The following is a 25,789-nucleotide window of genomic DNA, read 5'->3' on the forward strand; positions in this document are numbered from 1 at the left end:
TCCATGTGGCCAGATAACGAAGGTATCATCCACATATCTAAAGAAACAGGTGGGTTTTAGATGTGCTGATTCAAGAGTTTCGTCCTCGAAATGTTCCACGTACATATTTGCGACAACGGGTGAAAGTGGACGCCCCATGGCTTCTCCTTCTGTCTGCTCATAGTATTCACCGTCAAATAAGAAGTAAGTGATGTCAGAACATGTCTGAAAAGGTTGGTGGTCTCTCCGTCTAATTTCTGGCTGATGAATTCCAAGGATCAGCGCACCTGATGATGGCAACGTGGTCGATTGCTAAAATATTGTGTCCTATGCACACTCATACCAGGCTGTTCACCAGAGATTTATTTCGTCATAAAACACGCCTGTAGAAATTGAAGAATCACGTGCGTCCATTGTGTTGTACAGATGCCGGATGTCAGCTTGTCGGATCGAGTCCATGCCTGTTGTACTTGGTCGATTAATGCTGTTTGTGGATGAAGCTGGAGTTGTCGTCCGGTGATGTCCAATATGTGATCAACTGGAGACAGATCTGGTGATCGAGCAGGCCAAGGCAACATGTCGACACTGTAGAGGATGTTGGGCCACAAAAGCGGTATGTGGGCGAGTGGTACCCACTTGCAAAATACCCCTTCGAATGCTCTTCATGAATGGCAGCACCATAGGTCGAATCACCAGAGACACAACAGATCGAATCACCAGAGATTGACTTACAAATTTGAAGCCAAGAGAGTGCTCCTGCTGTCATACGAAATCTCACTACAGACCGTAGCTCTGGGTGAAGGTCCGACCTCCTCCTATCCACCACACGGCCAGGCATTGCACTCGAGCCCACAAACTGACATCCGGCACTTGTGCAACACAATGGATGCACTTTGCATGCTTGCATTCAACATCCTGGCGCTTATACTGGTTATGAATGTACCACATTGCAATGAATTATCTCGCGCTTACATTAATTTATAATTTTGCAATGTTAATCACTTGCATATGTTGCCTAGACAAATGCATTCCCGAAATTTTATGCTTCCACATTAATTATTTTTGGTGTTACGATCTTTTTCCATCAGTTTAATTGAGTGACGCACTTCACTTGACAGACTCATAAGAATTTTGTTTATTTTCGTTTTAACTTATCTCATTATTAAAACACCCTGAACTATCATTAATGTTATGCTTGGTTACCTACATGCAGTCATAAAGCCTCAAATAGTGATTCTAAGTAATGTATGACAGGGAACTCGTCATTAATTAATTTATGATCCATTTACAACAGGGAATATTGTAATTTTCAAAACTACAACTAGTTTATTTGATACCAAGAATGAAGACAACTTTTAAGGAGATGCCTTTGGAAATAAAAATATATAAATAAAAATAAATTAAAAACAGCCTTATAAACAAAGGAATAACAGTCTGTCATGAGGAAATATTTGTTTTGAGAAACAAAAACTTTTATTTAATTTTAAGAAGGAAAATTTCGGTAATTAAGAAAACACACCCATGCCCGAGGGAGGACTCGAACCTCCGCCGGGACCAGCCGCACAGTTTTAAATATTGAAACACCTGTATAAAACAAATTATTAAGCATTTTCGTTGTAGAATATATACATAGGGCGATGCAAAACTCTGGATACAGCCCTATAAAAGTCGAATAGTGTGCGCACCATAATGGTGTCTGGTATGGGGTGTCTGTATATGGAGGTGCAACTTATTAGGAGCTATGGCGACAGCGCCGCCATCTTGAAATCCCATATCTTGGATTTGGGCTACATGTTTCAGATGGGTAGGAGCTTATGTGAAACATGATTTTGAACTGCCTCTTTCTCAGAAATATGCATGTGAAATCTTATTTAAGATTACTTAGATAGGAGTTATGAGCTGTTAAAGTTTGAAATTGCAAGGAGGTGATCAATTTTAGTTAATGTTCAGTTGATCCACAACAGCACTTACAAGGCAGGAACGCATTGAAATTGTGTGAACGAATAGTCGACAAAGTACCATAGTAATTGCTGCTGATTTCAGTGCCCAGCATCCTGAAAGAAGTGACATTTCATATGACAGTATCCAAATTACTGGACAAATTTCGTGCAACAGCTTCTGTGGTGGACAAGCCATGTAGTGGACGTTCAACAACAGCCACCGAGATGGAGACTAGAAGAGCAATAGTGGCATCGTTTGCGAAAGGTCCACATTGCAATATGCACCAGTTACCAGCAATATTCAGCGTCAGTCAGCATTCAATCCTGCATGTGTTGTACACACGCACCAATGGCATCCGTACAAGTTACAGTTGCAACATCATCTCTCGGCGGATTATCCTGACCGTCGGGTGCAGTTTGCACAATGGGCTTTGGATCATTATCACAGGAATCCAGACTTCATACGACAGGTATTTTTCAGTGGCAAAGCTAATTTTTATGTGCAAGAGGTAAACAAACATAATCATCGTTATTGTCAGATGTAAATCCTTCGTGGGTGGATCCCTGTAAAGGTGATGGTGGTGAAAAAGTGGTGGTTTGGTATCTGATTTGAGACACAAGGATCGTGGGTTCGGTGTTTATTGATGGAACCTTGAATGGGGAGAGGTATCTTAACATGCTCCGTGATTATGTACTTCAACGCTGTTGAATTTGCAGGCTGCTTTCCCCAGCTTCTTACAACAAGATGATGTACCTCCCCACCGCTCTACTGAAATCAGATAGTTTCTGGATGAACAGTTTTGAGGTCACTGGGTAGTCAGGAGGGGTCCTGTCGAATGGCCATCATGGTCCACTGATCCTACACCTCTTGACCTTTATCTGTGCGGACATTTGAAATCAGTTGTGTATGAGGTAAAAATCAACAATGTAGCCCATGTTCACCGGCGTATTGAGGAGGCTTGTGCTTTTGTTGACCCACAGATTCTGTGACGTATGCTGCAGGACTGGCAAAATAGGCTCCGACTGTGTTTCCAGCGCATATGCTATAATGCCGACTCTGACAAGTGTCCTAAACTTTAACAGATCATAACTCCTACAAAAATAAAGATATCTTAAAACAGATTTCACATGTGTATTTCTGAGATATGTGTGATATGACCTTCTTCCTATCTGAAACACGTAACCAAATCCAAGATGGGGGATTTCAAGATGGCCGCCGCTGTCTCCACAGCTCCTGTAAGTTGTGCTCCCAGCTACAGACACTCCATACCAGACGGCATTACGAGTCCTCTCACTGTTCCAGACTTTTACCTCACCCTGAAGAAGTGAAAAGATAAATGCATGACTGGAAGACAAGAAAGACAACATCAAAAGAGTCAAAAGATTTGTTTACAGAAGAATTTGAGGACGAACACTAATCACTTATCGTATCCTCTTTTCTTCCTATTCGTGTAATTATCTAAACGTCCTATGTTTTCTCCTATGCTGCAAAACGTCAGTCCATACACCACATCAGGAAACATAATGTAAGTAGGCTGTTTATGTTTTCTCTATGTAAGTAGACTGTTTATGTTTTCTTATTGGCAACGTTACGTAGCGCTCAATATGAAAATCACTGGCTGTGCTGTGTGCAGTCTGTGGCTGCTTTGCATTGTTGCAATACTCGCCATTGTAGTGTTAGGCAGCTGGCTGTGAACAGCGCGTAGCATTGCGCAGTTGGAGGTGAGCCGCCAGCAGTGGTGGATGTGGGGAGAGAGATGGCGGAGGTTTGTAATTTGTCATGAACTGATATATATATTATGACTTGTGATGATATTAAGGTAAATACATTGTTTGTTCTCTATTAATATCTTTCATTTGCTAACTATCCCTATCAGTAGTTAGTGCCTTCAGTAGTTTGAATCTTTTATTTAGCGGGCAGTAGTGGCGCTCGCTGTATTGCAGTAGTTCGAGTAATGAAGATTTTTGTGAGGTAAGTGATTTCTGGAAGGTATAGTTTAATGTTAGTCAGGGCCAATCTTTTGTAGGGATTCTTGAAAGTCAGATTGCGTTGCGCTAAAAAAATATTGTGTGTCAGTTTAAGGACAGTCGTGTATAATTGTTCAAAGGGGAAGTTTCAATAAAAAAGGCATTACTATGCAGGACAAGAAAAGACAATCTTCCAAACACTGCGGAAATGTCGTTACTGCATGAATGAAAGAAAGTTCATCGCGGTGAATGCCTGCTTCATTTTCGGTAAAACGAGTACAGAAAATGCAGTTACAGCTGACTGTTGCAGATGTGGTTGAGGTTTATGCAACATTCGATGTTTCCTTGGTTTTGTGAACGTAAGTTATCAATCAACAATGTATACCGTGTGTAAATTGACCTTGGATATTCTTCATTACGTGCTCGTGAAGCTATTACAAGAGACATCCGTAGATTACTACAGTGACATTTGCAGATGTTCATGACCAGTTCGACTCAGGAGTTCTAGAGGCCTGAGAAAATCACCTTATTTGTCCTGAACAGATGAGGTAGTGCAATACTGAGACACTGAACTAGCATTTGACAGGATGGCGGTTTAAATTACGTCTAGCCATCCAGAGTTAAGTTTTCCGTGGTATCCATAAATCGCATAATGCAATTACCGTTGGTTGCTTTAGAAGGACATTGTTAATTTGCTTCCCCATTCTTCTCCAATCCGGTTTTGTCCTTTGTGTCTAATGACCTGGTCGTTGACAGGACGTTACATTCTAATCTTACTTTGTTCGTGTTTTTTGTTAGTTTTGTAAGCCATATGTCATATTTTGAAGAAACAACGACACTCTGAGATGTCAGTTCGCAGTCTTCGAGCAGACTGTTATTCAAGCAGATATGTATTATTGTCAATAATGTGAATTCATTCTAAAGGAACTGGGACGTTTACTAAGTAGAAAAACGACTTTCAATACTTTCTTAACTATTTTATAAAAAACTGAGCAGTATTCTAGGGATTCTAGCAGACCAGAAAAAATTGCTTAACAAGCATAATATTTTTCAAAAGTTGATTAAAATGCTTTTTAGCGCACTGTTAAACTCTGTAGTTAAACAAGAAATTTTCGCTCTGATGCATTATTTATTGTCGTATAGTAATATTTTTTTGTATTTTCTTCTAAGTGTTTGGTTGTGTGTGTATGAGAAAAGTGTGTAAGTATATCAGTATGATGTGGTTTACGTGTGAACTGTTTCGTTTGAATTAAAAATAACCATCACTGTTTCTGATATTCTGGAGCCAACTTACCACACCGATGTTGTAGAATCCATTAACATCTTTCCCGCTCAAGTTATACAGACGTTGTCTAATGCGATAACGAGGCCTGTTATTTTGAAAACAAAACATTTCCTTAACATCACATTAAGAAGAACATTTTATTCAGTCGAGCTCCTCGTACTGGTCGGTTACCGACTGGCGCACCAGACTCAGTCGCTCGCTCCTGTATACAGACTTTGTGTCTGTTTACTACTTATTAGATTAGATTAGATTAGATTAGATTAGATTAGATTAATACTAGTTCCATGGATCATGAATACGATATTTCGTAATGATGTGGAACGAGTCGAATTTTCCAATACATGACATAATTAGGTTAATTTAACAACATACTTAAGTTAATATAACTACTTTTTTTGTGTGTTTTTTTTAAATTTTTTTCTTAATTTATATCTAAAAATTCCTCTATGGAGTAGAAGGAGTTGTCATTCAGAAATTCTTTTAATTTCTTCTTAAATACTTGTTGGTTATCTGTCAGACTTTTGATACTATTTGGTAAGTGACCAAAGACTTTAGTGCCAGTATAATTCACCCCTTTCTGTGCCAAAGTTAGATATAATCTTGAATAGTGAAGATCGTTCTTTCTCCTAGTATTGTAGTTATGCACACTGCTATTACTTTTGAATTGGGTTTGGTTGTTAATAACAAATTTCATAAGAGAGTATATATACTGAGAAGCTACTGTGAATATCCCTAGATCCTTAAATAAATGTCTGCAGGATGATCTTGGGTGGACTCCAGCTATTATTCTGATTACACGCTTCTCTGCAATAAATACTTTATTCCTCAGTGATGAATTACCCCAAAATATGATGCCATATGAAACCAATGAGTGAAAATATGCGTAGTAAGCTAATTTACTAAGATGTTTATCACCAAAATTTGCAATGACCCTTATTGCATAAGTAGCTGAACTCAAACGTTTCAGCAGATCATCAATGTGTTTCTTCCAATTTAATCTCTCATCAATGGACATACCTAAAAATTTGGAATATTCTACCTTAGCTATATGCTTCTGATTGAGGTCTATATTTATTAATGGCGTCATACCATTCACTGTACGGAACTGTATGTACTGTGTCTTATCAAAATTCAGTGAGAGTCTGTTTACAAGGAACCACTTAGTAATTTTCTGAAAGACAGTATTGACAATTTCATCAGTTAATTCTTGTTTCTCAGTTGTGATTACTATACTTGTATCATCAGCAAAGAGAACTAACTTTGCCTCTTCATGAATATAGAATGACCCTTGTGGAACCCCATTCTTGATAGTTCCCCAGTTTGAGGAATGTGCTGATCTTTGCATGTTACGAGAACTACTTATTTCAACTTTCTGCACTCTTCCAGTTAGGTACGAATTAAACCATTTGTGCACTGTCCCACTCATGCCACAATACTTGAGCTTGTCTAGCAGAATTTCATGATTTACACAATCAAAAGCCTTTGAGAGATCACAAAAAATCCCAATGGGAGGTGTTCAGTTATTCAGATCATTCAAAATTTGACTGGTGAAAGCATATATGGCATTTTCTGTTGAAAAACCTTTCTGGAAAACAAACTGACATTTTGTTAGTATTTCATTTTTACAGATATGTGAAGCTACTCTTGAATACATTACTTTCTCAAAAATTTTGGATAAAGCTGTTAGAAGGGAGATTGGACGGTAATTGTTGACATCAGATCTATCCCCCTTTTTATGCAAAGGTATAACAATAGCATATTTCAGTCTATCAGGGAAAATGCCCTGTTCCAGAGAGCTATTACACAGGTGGCTGAGAATCTTACTTATCTGTTGAGAACAAGCTTTTAGTATTTTGCTGGAAATGCCATCAATTCCATGTGAGTTTTTGCTTTTAAGCAAGTTTATTATTTTCCTAATTTCAGAGGGAGAAGTGGGTGAGATTTCAATTGTATCAAATTGCAAAGGTATGGCCTCTTCCATTAACAGCCTAGCATCTTCTAATGAACACCTGGCTCCTACTATATCCACAACATTTAGAAAATGATTATTAAAAATATTTTCAACTTCTGACTTTTTGTTCGTAAAGTTTTCATTCAATTTGATGGTAATACTGTCTTCCTCTGCTCTTGGTTGACCTGTTTCTCTTTTAATAATATTCCAAATTGTTTTAATTTTATTATCAGAGTTGCTGATTTCAGACATGATACACATACTCCTGGATTTTTTAATAACTTTTCTTAATATAACACAGTAGTTTTTATAATTTTTGATAGTTTCTGGGTCACTACTCTTTCTTGCTGTCAGATACATTTCCCTTTTCCGGTTACAAGATATTTTTATACCCTTAGTAAGCCATGGTTTGTTACAAGGTTTCTTACGAGTATATTTAACTATTTTCTTGGGGAAGCAGTTTTCAAATGCATTTACAAAAATGTCATGAAATAAATTATATTTTAAATTGGCATCAGGTTCACGGTACACCTCATCCCAGTCTAACTGCTGTAGGCTTTCCCTGAAATTTGCAATTGTTAAATCGCTGACTGAACGTACTACTTTGGAGGACTGTTTAGTATTGCTGAATGGAGCTATGTCATATATTGTAACCAGCTGTGCACCATGATCAGAAAGACCATTCTCAACAGGCTGAGCATTTATCTGGTTAAACTTATCTTGGTCTATAAAGAAGTTATCTATCAGTGAGCTGCTATCCTTTACCACCCGAGAAGGAAAATCAATAACGGGTGTCAAATTGAAAGAACCAAGTAATACTTCAAGGTCATTTTTCCTATTAGCCTCTTTCAGAGAATCTACATTGAAGTCCCCACAAATAATAATTTGCTTCCCCCTGTCTGACAGATAGCACAACAAGGAGTCCAAATTTTTCAGAAATAGATGAAAATTTCATGATGGGGACCTATATACAGTTACAATTATAAATGTGCCTTTATTTAATTTAAGCTCACAGGCACATGCTTCTATATGTTTCTCTACACAAAACTTTTTTGTTTCTATACTTTTTGCACAATGATAACTTTGCATTATGACTCACCACCGTCTGGTAAGTGAGCACTATTGGGCCTCTGGTGAACCAATCCGCAGCTGCCGCCATGCAGTACTTACGCAGTGGACGTTAACGTCAACTCTGCAAATCGCCTGTTGGCATGGTCTTCAGTCTGAAAACTATTTTTGATACAGCTTTTCAACTATCCTTTTCTGTGCAAGCCTCTTCATCTCTGGATAACTGCTTCAACCCGCATCAGTCTGTACCAGCTTGACGTGGTCAACAATTTTTAACTCGCTACACTTTCCTGCGTTACTAAATTGACAATTCCTCTATGCTTTAGGATTTTTCCTGTCAAACGATCCGGTCTTTCAGCCCAGATGTGTCATAAATGCCTTTTCTCCCCGATTCGACTCAGTACCTGCTCATTATTTACCCGATCTACCCATTTAACCTTCAGTATTCTTCTTTGACACCACATTTCAAAAGCTTCTACTCTCTTCTTGTCTCAGCTGTTTATTGCCCCCATTCTATTCCATACAAACCTACACTGAGTATAAATACTTTCCGAAGAGACTTCTCTCTTTCAGAAATGTTTTTCTCGCTATTATCAGTGTTGCATTTTGTATCCTCTCTTCTTCGGCCATCACTTATTTTGTTGCACAAATAGCGAAATTCCTCAATTACTTTTAGTGTCTAATTTCCTACTCCAATTCTCTGACCATCGCCTGATTTAATTCGCCTGCATTCCATTGTCATTGTCGGTGTTTAATGTTGTTGATATTCATCTTATGAGCTCCTATGGGTGGGGGGATGGGGAGGGGGGAGGGATGTGTGAGAAAGCGACCAATATTGTGTGAACACTTTTTTATTGGTTCTTCATTTACTACAAGGTACTGAAATTTCAATTCCTGAATATTGCTTTCTAATTCCACTGATAAGTGTAATAAAAATGATAATTGCTGAAAGCTTACACGGAGCCACACTCCTTTCTTATTCTGTATTTGCTCATATTGTTTATTCCTGTGGCGTTTTCTTACAGTTTTATGCAATCGCAATGTGCGGAATGTTTCCATGGCATGGTACATCAGAAGGGCTTTGGAACAGTATAACTGCCATTGATGTTGTATTTTTTGGTTTATAAGTGGTTGCGAAGGAGAACCTTTAATGAAAGTTGTGTGTAGATCTGTACTTACTGTCTGTAGGATTTCCCGTTGCAGTAAAGTGTTTAAAAGGTTCAGTAAGTGTTGTTCTTCCCCATATCATAAAGACAAATTGAAAACTAGCACAATAATAATGAACGAAGAAAGAAAATAAGTGCTTCGAAGAGGAGAATTGGTGCAGCTGACATTATTGCTGTCTAATTAGAAAATCATGTTAAAAAAGAGAGAGAGAGGGAGAGAGAAAAGACTGCTTGAGGAAGAAGAGCAGTATGTATATGGATTGTACTAGCTCACCTAGATAAGGTAAGGTCTAATACGAACACTGTCAGATCTTGCATTCCGGTTTTCCACAACTTACTTTTTAGAAGTTCATGTAACTTATCATAACAAACGAATGATGTTAGACTACTTAAATTTTTCATCCATCTAGTCAGTACTATGGTGAACATTCTGTGGAAGGAATTTCATTTAATACAATAGTAAGGTATTTATATAAGAGAAGAGCCCTAAAATTTGGTGCATTTTTTTTCACAGATATTTGGCACAGTGTAAAAATACAGCAAAAGAAGATATCAAAATTCTGATACACATTATTTTTGATAATGGCTTATCAATCTTCGTACAAAAAGGCATTAATTTTTTTGAGATAGATTTTTCAAACCAGGAACATCTGTAGTCATCTTATTGAAAAAATTTCAATTGTTTATGATTAAAACTGTACAACATCAATAAGCAAGAAAACTTGCATCTGATTGCTCATATCGTTTCTTGACAACTGTGCTACATTTAATTGTAATGGTTTGAAAACTTTCGACTTTATAAGGTTGTCTTCAAAATATCGCAATTCTACATATGTTCCCCCTTAAGTGGAGCCGCAACGATCCATCTCCTCTACGTTAATTTTAGCAAATAGAAGGAACATTTTTTCTAAAACCATTAAACATATTGCTCTGAAATTTGGACTGCATGTTCAGTGAATATTTCTCTACAAAGTTCTAATGCCATGTTATGAAATATTTATTGGTATTTGTTTTACAATTTTTTTAAACAGATGCTTATTTTTTTCTCTAGAATTTTGCAGTTTTTCTTCTATAACTCTTGAATTACACAATTTTTCTACAATTTGTTATAAAAATGAGGGAGAAGAAGTAAACAATATTGTGTATAAATTTGATTGATATACTTTTAGCAGTTTTTGAGAAAATGTATGCCAAAGATGAAAATTTTACAGTTAGGGGAAATGCCTTCCAAAGTTTTTTAATTCATTCCTGCCCCATATGATGGGTAATCAGCATCATCTTCTTTTTCCAGTGTTAGTTTCCTTTTCACTGGTCTTTTCTTACCTTTTGCGGCATGTTTTAGGCTTTTGTCTCTTCTTCCTGCACCTCTTAGTCTTTCTTCATCAATTAGACGCATTGTGGAAATGGTGTTATGTCCTGGTTGGAAACCTAAACGTTTCAGCAGATCGCATTTGATAATGTTTCCTTCTTTGTATGTTGCCACTGCATCATACACTCCAAAATGCAATGTTTTTATCTGTACAAACACACCTTTGGGAATCCTAATCCAAATTAAATTATTTACACCTTCATTTGGAGTTTGTGTTTTCCCATGTAAACACTTTTCCAATAAACTTGGCTGTGATAAATCTCTGAATATGGGCTTAATTACATCAGTTACAGCATTTGGCAAACTGTTTTTATGGGCATATTCCTTTCCTGATTGGTACTTACACCATGAGTCATCACCTGTGGGGCACAGTGCATGTTGTGGGTGCTCATTTGTTGATCCAGTAAAAAAATTATGCTCGTACTGCTCTTCTCATATGCTCAATGCTTCTTGTATTTTGCCTAACTGCACACCCATAATACCTCTGCAATCTATCAATTGCTTCATCTGTCAATCTTCCTCTTCCTCCAAGGGCCTTACCACCACTAAGCTTCTGGGATCCTAGTGTCTGCTTTAGTTTGCACAAGCGAGCTCCCATGCACTTCTGCACATGTCCAATGCACTCCTGTTTTTTAATGTGAATTTCATTGCCATAATGTTTGAGTTCCTCTACAGCTTCATTTCCCTTAGAATCACCATCTCCTAGATAGTTAGTGTATCGTACATTATACCACTCCTGTTATCTGGAAAAATTGCTTTCACTCCCTCTACTTCCATCACTCCACTCGTGCCGTGAAAATTTGCTTCACAACTTTCACTGTGTTCGTCCTTTGGTATTGTCCTTACAGCTACAATGTTTTGAGAGAATAGCAACATCAGTTACTTTGTAGCTGTCTCCACTGGTAGCTGTCACAACTCCATTTAGAGATTTATGCCGTCTACGTTGTCATGATGCATCTAAAGCAACAGTTAAATCTCTACAATTCCCATTATCTGTCACAGCTTCTTCAACTGCTTTCTTCATTGTTGCTTGAGCAATATCTTCAACAGAAGATCCCACCAATTCATTATAAAATCCAAACTTGGTTGATGGTTTTGGCAAGTTCATAATCCCACATAACATTGTCCCTGAAGCACTGCCCTTGTCAGCGCAGCACAAGTCATACACTAGCCTAACATTTATATCATACACCTTCTTTCCACTATTACCACTAGGAGGAATACTGTTAGAATTAGAAAACGAAACTTCTGCAGCACATTTGTTACACTTCAATAACATTTTACATGCCAAACCAACGTATGAAGTTATTTTCAATTCCAGTCCTCTTTCTTTGCAAACTTGGCATAATACATTATGTTTCAAAATATTAGAGAGAAATGAAATGCTAATTATTTCATTTACATCATTACTGCCACTTTCATAGTTTTCAATTTTTCTTTGCTGTCCCAAAGTTTCTACTGGAAGAAGTTCTATCACATTCATTTGGAGTAGACGGCGAAGCAGTCTGAGCAGCATCTCTCTTCGAAACAACAAAAGATTTCTTCTTCCACTCATTGTGCCTTTCCTTAAACACCCGATTGCTGAAACGAGCTATATTGATATCCTCAAACCAAATACGTAAAACAGGTACGAGCAAAATACGTCAAATACGCAAAATTGAACAGCTAAACAACACAAAGCAAACTCCACAAGTCAACACACACGGTATGGCGTTTATGTTTACCGATATGAACAATCACGTGTCACAGAGATAAAGCCATACAACGTTGGAAAGCAAAACACTGTCTAATTCCGCCAAGATATCCTACTCGCAGCCAGTGAGTAGCGCCGACAAAGAGGTGACACACCAAGTCGTTACAACCATTTACGCGGCGCGTCAAATTTGCAGCGATAAAAGTTCACTTAGAATTCATTTAGAATGGTGAAACTCGATTAGTTTAATTTAGAAAACTCCAAATAATTTTATAATGAAAAAAACCAAAAAACGTTAATTTTGTCATTTTCATCGTTCCGGCTCCCTTAAAGCACACACACACAGTATTAAATCAGAAAAGGGAAGTAATACGAAAGAAAACCTTGTAACGTCGGAGAGTGTTTGCCTCGAGATGAAGAGCGGCGACGGTGAGTGTGTGGTCGGTTGTCCGGCAGGGCGGGGACGAAGGTGAAGGAGACGACCAGCCCGCGCACCCGGAGGTCCGCGGGTCGAGCCCCGGCGGACGGCAGCGGCAGCGGGCCGGGCGTGGCGCAGTCTCGCTCGCAGTACGCGCACCGTGACGTCAGCCCGCGCGCCGCCGCCGCCGCCACCTGGGCCGACGACGCCGACGAGGCCTCACCCAACTAGGTAGCGCGCCGACCACGGTCTCCTGCTTGCTAAGTACACTAGCCCTTTTACTTGTTTATTGTCCTTTCATCCTCGTCTACTCACAGGTGCGGAGGTAGCTGTCAGCTGAAACACACCCACTCTTCAGGAAGAGATGTCTGAAAAACATACGAAAGTTATTTAAAAATTGTAAAAAGTGTTAAACTACATAACAGGTATACTCTGTAACTTCCTTTAAAAGATGAAAGTAGATTTCTTTCTAAGATTAGGGGGTGAGCTGTGTGTAGTAGGCGTTTAATAGGGAAGAGTATTTCAGAAGGATGTGAGGAGTAGTAGAGCAAGGTTCATGTCAGCACACTCTGCACTGTTGCCAGATTTATTCAAGATGGCGGCGATGACGTCCACAGTAATAGAAATCAAATAGCTGCTATACACTGAAACGAAGGAGGCAGCAGCTGGTTTGAAAGTAGCAGTTTCCTTGACAATCAATTACATTTATGTGGTACAAGCAGGTCTGACTCCAGGATTGGGAAGGGGGAGGGGTGTCACATGGAACCCAATATGCCACCACCCCAAGGGTGCAAGTTTTTGGAGCAGTAAAATCTTGAATTTTAATATTGTTCTGAACAGGTGAATTAAATGATGATGACTTGGCAACAGTGCATGACGTCATCCAAGATGGTGGATTTTGGCGGAAAAATATGCCAATTGGGCTACCTCCACTAACCTAACCCCCAGAAAAAATGGCGGGAATTTTGAATTTTGGCGGGAAAATAGGTCATTTCGGCTATGTCCACTAACCTAAGCCTCCATAAAAAATGGCGGCAAATTTGAATTCCAACAAGATAACGTCGGGCTTCTCTTTATTATTACACTCCTGGAAATGGAAAAAAGAACACATTGACACCGGTGTGTCAGACCCACCATACTTGCTCCGGACACTGCGAGAGGGCTGTACAAGCAATGATCACACGCACGGCACAGTGGACACACCAGGAACCGCGGTGTTGGCCGTCGAATGGCGCTAGCTGCGCAGCATTTGTGCACCGCCGCCGTCAGTGTCAGCCAGTTTGCCGTGGCATACGGAGCTCCATCGTAGTCTTTAACACTGGTAGCATGCCGCGACAGCGTGGACGTGAACCGTATGTGCAGTTGACGGACTTTGAGCGAGGGCGTATAGTGGGCACGCGGGAGGCCGGGTGGACGTACCGCCGAATTGCTCAACACGTGGGGCGTGAGGTCTCCACAGTACATCGATGTTGTCGCCAGTGGTCGGCGGAAGGTGCACGTGCCCGTCGACCTGGGACCGGACCGCAGCGACGCACGGATGCACGCCAAGACCGTAGGATCCTACGCAGTGCCGTAGGGGATCGCACCGCCACTTCCCAGCAAATTAGGGACACTGTTGCTCCTGGGGTATCGGCGAGGACCATTCGCAACCGTCTCCATGAAGCTGGGCTACGGTCCCGCACACCGTTAGGCCGTCTTCCGCTCGCGCCCCAACATCGTGCAGCCCGCCTCCAGTGGTGTCGCGACAGGCGTGAATGGAGGGACGAATGGAGACGTGTCGTCTTCAGCGATGAGAGTCGCTTCTGCCTTGGTGCCAATGATGGTCGTATGCATGTTTGGCGCCGTGCAGGTGAGCGCCACAATCAGGACTGCATACGACCGAGGCACACAGGGCCAACACCCGGCATCATGGTGTGGGGAGCGATCTCCTACACTGGCCATACACCACTGGTGATCGTCGAGGGGACACTGAATAGTGCACGGTACATCCAAACCGTCATCGAACCCATCGTTCTACCATTCCTAGACCGGCAAGGGAACTTGCTGTTCCAACAGGACAATGCACGTCCGCATGTATCCCGTGCCACCCAACGTGCTCTAGAAGGTGTACGTCAACTACCCTGGCCAGCAAGATCTCCGGATCTGTCCCCCATTGAGCATGTTTGGGACTGGATGAAGCGTCGTCTCACGCGGTCTGCACGTCCAGCACGAACGCTGGTCCAACTGAGGCCCCAGGTGGAAATTGCATGGCAAGCCGTTCCACAGGACTACATCCAGCATCTCTACGATCGTCTCCATGGGAGAATAGCAGCCTGCATTGCTGCGAAATGTGGATATACACTGTACTAGTGCCGACATTGTGCATGCTCTGTTGCCTGTGTCTATGTGCCTGTGGTTCTGTCAGTGTGATCATGTGATGTATCTGACCCCAGGAATGTGTCAATAAAGTTTCCCCTTCCTGGGACAATGAATTCACGGTGTTCTTATTTCAATTTCCAGGAGTGTATTTATATCAAGTACGTGTCCAACTGGGCTATTTGATATCTGCCCCACCTCCATTACCTGATTAAAGATGACCAATTGGGCCACATCCACTAACCTAACTCCACCAAGTTTGAAATATCGTGGTCACTTATGCTTCCAACGCTAAATTATTAAAATCTTGTCACTTGTACTACGCTAAGTCACAAGGTGGGAAAAGGACTCTTTATTTCAGGCATTACGGTCATGCAGGTGTGTCCAAACTCACTTAGTACACATCCTCGAGATGCTCACACCACGAACTGCAGAGCGCAGCTGACGTACCCGCGGCCGGCTGAGGCGCTCTGCTTTCTCCGAGGCCCCGCGCTAGGTAGGCAGTGACCAGCCCCCGGCTACTGTCGTCGCAGAGTCCGCCACACCAATCGCCTTAAGTAAACATGTTTTGGATGGATCTGACATAAAATCGAAAGAAATGCGAAAACTGATTAGGGCATAGGTATAAACTAACCTAACATACAGCGTAATGTGGTGAAAATGAGGATGTACTTGGTTATCTTCTGGTTCACACGGAGCAATTTGCACACGGAGTCAAGTATGCGGCAACAAGAGGAATGTAGGAAAACGATGAAATCACAGCTAGTGGAATCAGGAAGGTAGTCAACTTTTTTCTCGTTCAGTTCGTATTATAGTGTATGTCTACTGAGGTAGCAGTGATACACGCGAGTTGACTACTGTATTTGATGCTTTTCAGGGGGACAGAGAATCATTCACGTCTTAACTTATTCACATCTGTGTTAAAGGATAACAGAGAGTGTACGGGATGATCGATTGAGACAGAGCTGTAACTAGGTATGATTTAAACGTTGACTGAGAACGACAAATTGCTGAGGGTCAATTTTTTTTCCAGTCTTCTATCTGGATGCTTTAGTCACGTGATATAGCCTGCATTCTAGTCGTATGCAGCTACTTGTTCCGTATGTGGTTTAAAGCACTGTATACTTGCGATCGTTAACGGTGAACCCGTCAGTCATCAGAGGACATCCATCTCATGTGTGATGAAAGTTGACACATTCCTCTAAATGCATTCTGATTTACGCGATCCCCACCCTGTCGCATCCTTGGTGTAAAATCGAGACTTCAGCGTTATCACTAAGTTAGCTGTGGGTAATTGTGAGGCGCTGTAATCATTGTGTACACATTTACCCGACAGATTGGCTGTTTACATAGTTGGTGACTGAATGACTTGTAATTTTCACATGTTGGACGCTGCTTTTATGTGCATCTGTTTCCTTGTAGGATGTACAGCCCACTACTATCATTTTTATATAGACCTGATGGAGTAATAGTATTATTTCCGACTTGTGATCTGGTGTGATCATTGGGCACTAGATGTGTCCGTAAGGCTATATTGTGCTCATATCATACAAAGGAAAAGTTTTACGATTGGGGGAAATATAGCTCAGTGTAGGGGGACCAGGAAGAAGGATGTACTGACAGGACAGAGAAGTAGGTGAGCTAAGATTAACGCCCAATTTTAAGTGGTGAACTTTCTAGTCTTAGGAGTGTGTGTGTTTATGTTCTCTCTCTCTCTCTTACCAGTACCTTCGATGCACCGATCCTAGACTCTAGAACAATACTTTACACATGATAGATTGGATGATTTACGTAAAAATGTGTCAAACTACGTTGTGTATAAATATGACTCGGTTCTTGTTCTTCTTAACTGTATGCTATTAAATTAAGGCACTTTGAGATCTGTTACTATAGATTGATATGGTGTGCTAAGCTCCAAGACTTGGTTACATCTCGAGAAATGTGGTGCACTTGGAGGGATTAGGACTAGGACAGTTCTATTCAGTCAAGAGACGTGGAGTGTAACTGTATTCGTCTGTTTGGTTGAGGATTAAATGGGTAGCAATGTTGCGGGGTAGGTTGGTCAATGCCGAGGTGAGGATGGTCTTTTAACGTAAGTGGCGAGATTGCTCTGTGACCACCATACGCAGAGAGATTGATCGAGTACTATGCGTGAGGTCTTAGAAATATGTATAGCAATGTCTGATCGTTTTTGTGCGTTCGAGAATTAAGTGTGAATGGACGTACTGAGCAATCATCTATTAATGCTCGCAATGATACTCGCAAAGTAGAGGAGGTATGGTTTAGCTATGATACTGAAATTAGGAAAACATGCTGTCATATGATTGGCCAGTCTTGGATGTACTGTAAAATTTTTCGCAATATCAGCTGTGGTGGATAATATTACAGTAGATTGGTGGTGTCTTATCCATCCCATCTGTGGATTGGGTACCACATAACGATTGAGTGACAATGCTTGTTTGAGTTGGGGAACAAGTTTTGGTTGATGGACCGCAACTTCTGGGGTTGCTAGCACCGAAAATGGTGATCCCGTACTTTTGTGCAAAATGAACAATCATTAGAAATGGAACACAGAGTTATCAACTGTTGGGTCATTGCGACTTCATTCACTTAGAGTATGGGTGATCAAACTTTAAAGTGGTCTCTGCAGCGTCTGTCTATTTAACATGATCTTGTACAGACAGGCAGCTGCAGTTTGAGGTGTCAAACATGGTGAGCTGTTAGGAATTCATGGATGGTCGCACTCTGAGTTATTTGGGGAGAGAATTGTGAATTCCGTTTGTCCATGCTAGAGGTGGATCGCATTGGTGCTTTCGTGACTTGTAAATATGATGAGCTTTTATAGCTGGTAATTTTTTCACTGTTAGATGGTAGATGTTTGGGACTTACAACATTGTGTGCATTTCCAGCGAATGGTCAAAACAAGGTCCTGTTGCAGTAACTGAGGTCGTTCTGTTTCTAGACAGGCTGCAGAAGGTAATGGATATGTCTTTCTCCAACTTAAATTGCAGAGATCAGATGGGCAAAGATCTGGAAATGGTACCAGCTGAACGATGTGTAGGGTGTGACTAAAGTCAAGTTGGAATTTTACTGTAGCATGCAGGTTCGGGAAAAGTGACTCGTTTCACACTGGATGCAACCATCTTGAATAACGGTAATTGCATAATAAACTGACGTGATGACAGAGTGCTCTGGTAGTTGTGATTGGAGCTAGACACAGTTGAACTTGGATGCATTTTTGTTAGGTAAACGAATTGCATGATATTCCACCAAAATTCAAACTCGCCACCAAAATCGGACATCTTGAATGACGCCCTCTGCTGGTGGCGATGTGTACTAACCCAGCTGCACTCCGGACCTCGTGGCAAACACACGCGCATGATATAAATAATAGCCGGCCGAAGTGGCCGTGCGGTTAAAGGCGCTACAGTCTGGAACCGCAAGACCGCTACGGTCGCAGGTTCGAATCCTGCCTCGGGCATGGATGTTTGTGATGTCCTTAGGTTAGTTAGGTTTAACTAGTTCTACGTTCTAGGGGACTAATGACCTCAGCAGTTGAGTCCCATAGTGCTCAGAGCCATTTGAACCATTTATAAATAATAATAAATAATAAATGATAATAAATAATAATAAATGTTAATAAATGATAATAAATAACTGGAACAGTTGTCCGAACACAGAGACCTGTTGGAGTGTATCAATCTGTAAGAGTTAACTTTGCTGTCCTCTAGACGACCGAATAGCGAAGTAATAGTATGTGTTGGGCGGCTTTGGTGATCAAGTCAGAATTTGAGAAGATGATCGATTTGTGTTAGAGTGTTATTCGATGGGATGTAGATTGTTCAGTTGACTGCTTCTGCACATTTGCTGTCTTTATTTAGTTGAGTGAAGATCGATTGTGGTGTGTTGGATACACGCTTGACTGTTCTCTAGACATGGGACTGACCTTAGTTGACATGTACATTATAGCGAAGATTTCGAATATGTTGCATGACTGAGACCAGTTCAAAAAATGGTTCAAATGGCTCTGAGCACTATGGGACTTAACATCTACGGTCATCAGTCCCCTAGAACTTAGAACTACTTAAACCTAACTAACCTAAGGACATCACACAACACCCAGCCATCACGAGGCAGAGAAAATCCCTGACCCCGCCGGGAATCGAACCCGGGAACCCGGGCGTGGGAAGCGAGAATGCTACCGCGCGACCACGAGATGCGGGCCTAAGACCAGTATTCGAGAGTGGAAATATCATTTTGTCTATGTTTGTTTCTAGTTGGTCAGTGGTTTACTGCATGCTGCACATAGATGAAGTTCGGCGTTTGTAGAGGATTAATTTGAAGTCTATGTCTTGGGAATTATTATGAACTAGTGATCGATGGGGTGTAGCCTAGTGCATGATATTGAGAAGTACAGTTAAAATGGTGTAATATTATGGAGAAAGTACATGTGTTCTTCCAGTCTATGAGTCTGAGAATGTTTGTAGAAAAGTGAACAGATAAGGAAGGAGAGACAGTAAGGCGTTTGTGCTGGGGGGAGGGGGGGGGGATGATACCGAATTTGTAAAAAGAGTTCTGAGGGTGACTTAGGTCCGCTGATGTAAGAGGAAAGGTTAGCTCTGAGTGTTGGGTCTGTAGAGAGAAAGAGCTGGTTGACGGTGCTTGCCTAGAATTGGAGAGCATTGCGGTATATAGACGCTATAGGAATAGGAATAGGTAAGACAGAGATTTAGGAACCAGGTTTTAAATTGTAAGACATTTCCAGGGGCAGATGTGGACTCTGACCACAATCTATTGGTTATGACCTGTAGATTAAAACTGAAGAAACTGCAAAAAGGTGGGAATTTAAGGAGATGGGACCTGGATAAACTAAAAGAACCAGAGGTTGTACAGAGATTCAGGGAGAGCATAAGGGAGCAATTGACAGGAATGGGGGAAATAAATACAGTAGAAGAAGAATGGGTAGCTTTGAGGGATGAAGTAGTGAAGGCAGCAGAGGATCAAGTAGGTAAAAAGACGAGGGCTAGTAGAAATCCTTGGGTAACAGAAGAAATATTGAATTTAATTGATGAAAGGAGACAATATAAAAATGCAGTAAGTGAAACAGGCAAAAAGGAATACAAACGTCTCAAAAATGAGATCGACAGGAAGTGCAAAATGGCTAAGCAGGGATGGCTAGAGGACAAATGTAAGGATGTAGACGCCTATCTCACTAGGGGTAAGATAGATACCGCCTACAGGAAAATTAAAGAGACCTTTGGAGATAAGAGAACCACTTGTATGAATATCAAGACCTCAGATGGAAACCCAGTTCTAAGCAAAGAAGGGAAAGCAGAAAGGTGGAAGGAGTATATAGAGGGTCTATACAAGGGCGATGTACTTGAGGACAATATTATGGAAATGGAAGAGGATGTAGATGAAGATGAAATGGGAGATATGATACTGCGTGAAGAGTTTGACAGAGCACTGAAAGACCTGAGTCGAAACAAGGCCCCCGGAGTAGACAATATTCCATTGGAACTACTGGCGGCCGTGGGAGAGCCAGTCCTGACAAAACTCTACCATCTGGTGAGCAAGATGTATGAAACAGGCGAAATACCCTCAGACTTCAAGAAGAATATAATAATTCCAATCCCAAAGAAAGCAGGTGTTGACAGATGTGAAAATTACCGAACTATCAGCTTAATAAGTCACAGCTGCAAAATACTAACACGAATTCTTTACAGACGAATGGAAAAACTAGTAGAAGCCAACCTCGGGGAAGATCAGTTTGGATTCCGTAGAAACACTGGAACACGTGAGGCAATACTGACCTTACGACTTATCTTAGAAGCTAGATTAAGGAAAGGCAAACCTACGTTTCTAGCATTTGTAGACTTAGAGAAAGCTTTTGACAATGTTGACTGGAATACTCTCTTTCAAATTCTAAAGGTGTCAGGGGTAAAATACAGGGAGCGAAAGGCTATTTACAATTTGTACAGAAACCAGATGGCAGTTATAAGAGTCGAGGGACATGAAAGGGAAGCAGTGGTTGGGAAGGGAGTAAGACAGGGTTGTAGCCTCTCCCCGATGTTGTTCAATCTGTATATTGAGCAAGCAGTAAAGGAAACAAAAGAAAAATTCGGAGTAGGTATTAAAATTCATGGAGAAGAAATAAAAACTTTGAGGTTCGCCGATGACATTGTAATTCTGTCAGAGACAGCAAAGGACTTGGAAGAGCAGTTGAATGGAATGGACAGTGTCTTGAAACGAGGATATAAGATGAACATCAACAAAAGCAAAACAAGGATAATGGAATGTAGTCTAATTAAGTCGGGTGATGCTGAGGGAATTAGATTAGGAAATGAGGCACTTAAAGTAGTAAAGGAGTTTTGCTATTTGGGGAGCAAAATAACTGATGATGGTCGAAGTAGAGAGGATATAAAATGTAGGCTGGCAATGGCAAGGAAAGCGTTTCTGAAGAAGAGAAATTTGTTAACATCCAGTATAGATTTAAGTGTCAGGAAGTCATTTCTGAAAGTATTCGTATGGAGTGTAGCCATGTATGGAAGTGAAACATGGACGATAAATAGTTTGGACAAGAAGAGAATAGAAGCTTTCGAAATGTGGTGCTACAGAAGAATGCTGAAGATTAGATGGGTAGATCACATAACTAATGAGGAAGTATTGAATAGGATTGGGGAGAAGAGAAGTTTGTGGCACAACTTGACCAGAAGAAGGGATCGGTTGGTAGGACATGTTCTGAGGCATCAAGGGATCACCAATTTAGTATTGGAGGGCAGCATGGAGGGTAAAAATCGTAGAGGGAGACCGAGAGATGAATACACTAAGCAGATTCAGAAGGATGTAGGTTGCAGTAGGTACTGGGAGATGAAAAAGCTTGCACAGGATAGAGTAGCATGGAGAGCTGCATCAAACCAGTCTCAGGACTGAAGACCACAACAACAACAACAGGAATAGGATATTTTTTTTCGCATGCTGTAGAGATATACTGGATTAGTGCACTGTTTTGTGTCAAATGTGTATATAATGTACTGTAAAGTTAATGTGGTTTACATTGTGTAGCGTTTGTGCATATTGCATTGTAAAGTTACTATTGTTTATGTTATGTGACGAGTAGAGATGATGACTGCGTGTGTTGTATCGTGAGGGAGGTATAGATTGAGAGGACTGTGGGTGCAATTTAGCGATCTCTGTAAAATAACAACAGAAAGCGCCAGAAAGAAAAGAAAAAGCTGGATAGTACTTCGATGCGGGGGTGATCACTAATTCAGCAGTTAAATTAGATAAGAGAAAATAAGAATTCTTGATTGACTGTGTGGTGGGATATAGGAGGGGTGATCTGCATATTTTGAGAGCATGAGGGCTGAAACATTAGGGGGGCGAGGCGTTATGTTTATATAGAGGTTATGTTATTTCCATGCACGCAGAACATGAGACATGTATAAAAAGAGCATTGCCTATTTGTAGTAGGCTACAGAATTTCCAAGAGGTTGACTTGGCTGTTTTTTTAGTGAACAGGCGAGTGGTAACTGTTTTCGAGGCTGCGTTAATCGTGTGTGTCAACGAGCTATGGGCTATTCTGACAGTAGACGTGAAGGCAGGCCCAGACCTGTGACGCCGGCGGTATACATGAGAAGAACAATGCAGCTTTCACATGTGTCAGAGGAGAGTGCCTTTTCTGGTCGGCTGTCACGAGCGCGCAGAAGCTGAACTTGGCTGGAGGCTATGGACCCCCCTCCCGCTGAGCGCATGCGTGTGTGGCCTGCCTTGGAGCATAATCTTCGACGAATAGGTGGAATAGGTGATATGAATTTCTCGGATGTTAGGCGCGAATGCGACTGTGATGAGGTCATGTTTGGGGGGGAGGCCGAGCAGAGACTTTTGGTCGGTTTGGCAGCTGGGGGCAGGGTATTGGGTGAGGGTGTTTGAGCGCGTCTGTGCACTGTGTTGTGCGTTATTCGGAGAGTGTAAGAGTACAGAGCTCATCTGCGGATATTGTGTACTGCATTATTTAAGAGCAGTTTGCTATTGTGTGGTGAAAGTAGGAGTTGTTTACGTGTTTGTGGGCTGTGTCACATGACCACAGGCAGATCAGTGTGGGTGTTTTGTGACAAATATACTCCATGCCTAAATAAAAGGGCTCGAAATAAGTAGAGTGCAGTCCTCCCTTACTTCTCCGAGCAGCACAGCGCAGTCTGAGTGGTTTTTGCGCAATTTTAAAGCAGGGGATTTTGGTTTACGTCAAGAAATGGATGAAAGAGTAGTGTTGTGGTGGAACTGAGACCTACTGGAGAACATGCTGTTTGCCGACATCATGGATAACTGTGCTTGGGTAATTTTCTGATGTCAGAGGGGGTGTCCTGAGTCAATGGTTCTGTGTACTAAGTCAGCTGGACCGTGGACCGAGTGGAAAATACAGACGGTGGTGGTGCTGTCTATCTCTAGTTGTTTAAATAAATACAGGTGTATGATTTTGAAAAGTTGACGATTAGTGAGCAGGGTATTTTAGATGGATTATTATTTAGAGAAATTAAGAGTTGTTTGGTTCTATGGGCGTGAATATTTTGAATTATTTAGGTGTGCTTCACATGTCTGCAGGCTGTGCAGTGACTTTTTTGACGGTTTACAATTAGCAAGTATGTGTGTGGAGCTTTATACATGTGTTATGTAGGAGTAGTTTGCAGGTCTGTACGCTGTGGGCGCACGTCAGAGCGTGTGTTCTGTGATACATATACTCCATCCCTAAATAAATTGATCCCAAATAAATAAAGTACATTCCTTCCTCCCTTCATCAGCCTAGTGCGGGCTGAGTCCTTTTACCACCCTAGGAAGTGGTGGTGGTGGTACGCTTCGTTTTCAGCAATTTTCTTACGTTGGTAGCGAATATGCAAGTGAGCTTTGTTTACTGGCAGATTTCACACTTGGCGCCTGATCCTAGGAGAAAGTGGTGGTCGGGTGGATGAGGTTAGTACAAGTGCCCTTCCTTTACGCACAATTTTCTTAGGTTGGTAGCGACAGCGCAAGTTACGTTTCTCTACTGACAGAATTCAAACTCGGCGAGGGTTTCTAGGAGGAGGTGGCGGTCTGGTCCTCGAAAAGTAGTTGAAAGTAGGTAGTTGAACACCTTTGCATATGTATATGAAATTGCAAATTGACTTATTTAATATGATTAAAATTGAAATGGAATTAAGTACTTAAGTAATTGATAGGTTAGATGTGAGATGTGGGTGTTAGCATATTTACAGAAGACTATGTCCGTCGCGTGTATGGAGGGGGCGATCGAGGGTTTGTGACGTAAGCGATCAGACGTCCACGGGGCGGAGGCACGGCGCGTGTCCGGTTATAACGCGCGCGCGAGAGAGAGTCAATTAACTTAGTGAGGGGTCTCGTGGCGACCAAACGTGCTCTTGTACAGTCATGGCGGATTCAAATCTCGAGCAAATTTTGGCGCCAAAAGTGTAGCACGGCGTTCTCCGTCGCACAAAGACGCGTAGTGGATGGCACCGTGGTGTCGTGGTAGGTGGCGTGAGGGTGGTTTGGACAAGGCAAGCGTGTCGGTTCCTGTCTGTCAGTGGGGAAATTCCGATCTATAGGACCGAAATAGCTTTTAGTGGGTCACGTGATAGAACTTTGGAGCTTGTAGCAAACATCTCAGATCGTTGTGTGACATCAGGGAAGATTCCAGTGTCCCGAAAATCAACTTTGGTGTGAAACGTTTTCTTTGTCCATGACTGAGACACGTGGTGGAACGCGGACGATCGGCGGGTGTCTGACGTAAATATGGACCTGTTCGAACCTGTCCAGAAAAACAACTTTGCCGCCAAAAGTGCGAGAGTCCGTTCTGTGTCCACCTCGTGCTGGATTGAATGGCCGACCGTTGTGACATAGCCATGGACAGGTTCCATCCTGTCCAGCGTTAAGTGCTCGCCAAAACATGTTTACTTAAGGCGAGTGGTGTGGCGGACTCTGCGACGACAGTAGCCGAGGGCTGGTCGCCGCCCATCTGGCGCGCGGGGCCTCTGAGAAAGCGGAGCGCCTCAGACGGCTGTGCGTACGTCAGCTGGGCTCTGCAGTTCGTGGTGTGAGCATCTCGAGGATGTGTACTAAGTGAGTTGGGACACACCTGCAAGACCGTAATGCCTGAAATAAAGAGTCCTTTTCCCACCTTGTGACTTAGCGTAGTACAAGTGACGAGATTTTAATAATTTAGCGTTGGAAGCATGTGACCATGAAAATTCAAACTTGGTGGACTTAGGTTAGTGGATGTGGCCCAATTGACCATCTTTAATCGGGTAATGGTAAATAATAAAAAATTATAATATAATAATAATATAAAAACATTATCTTGTTGGAATTCAAATTTACCGCCATTTTTTATGGAGGCTTAGGTTAGTGGACATAGCCGAATTGACCTATTTTCCCGCCAAAATTCAAAATTCCCGCCATTTTTTCTGGGGGTTAGGTTAGTGGAGGTAGCCCAATTGGCATATTTTTCCGCCAAAATCCACCATCTTGGATGACGTCATGCACTGTTGCCAAGTCTACATGCCACCATCTTGGATGACGTCATCGCCGCCATCTTGAATAAATCTGG

Source organism: Schistocerca serialis, chromosome 2 (genome assembly GCF_023864345.2).
Source record: "Schistocerca serialis cubense isolate TAMUIC-IGC-003099 chromosome 2, iqSchSeri2.2, whole genome shotgun sequence".
In the NCBI taxonomy this organism is placed as follows: domain Eukaryota; kingdom Metazoa; phylum Arthropoda; class Insecta; order Orthoptera; family Acrididae; genus Schistocerca; species Schistocerca serialis.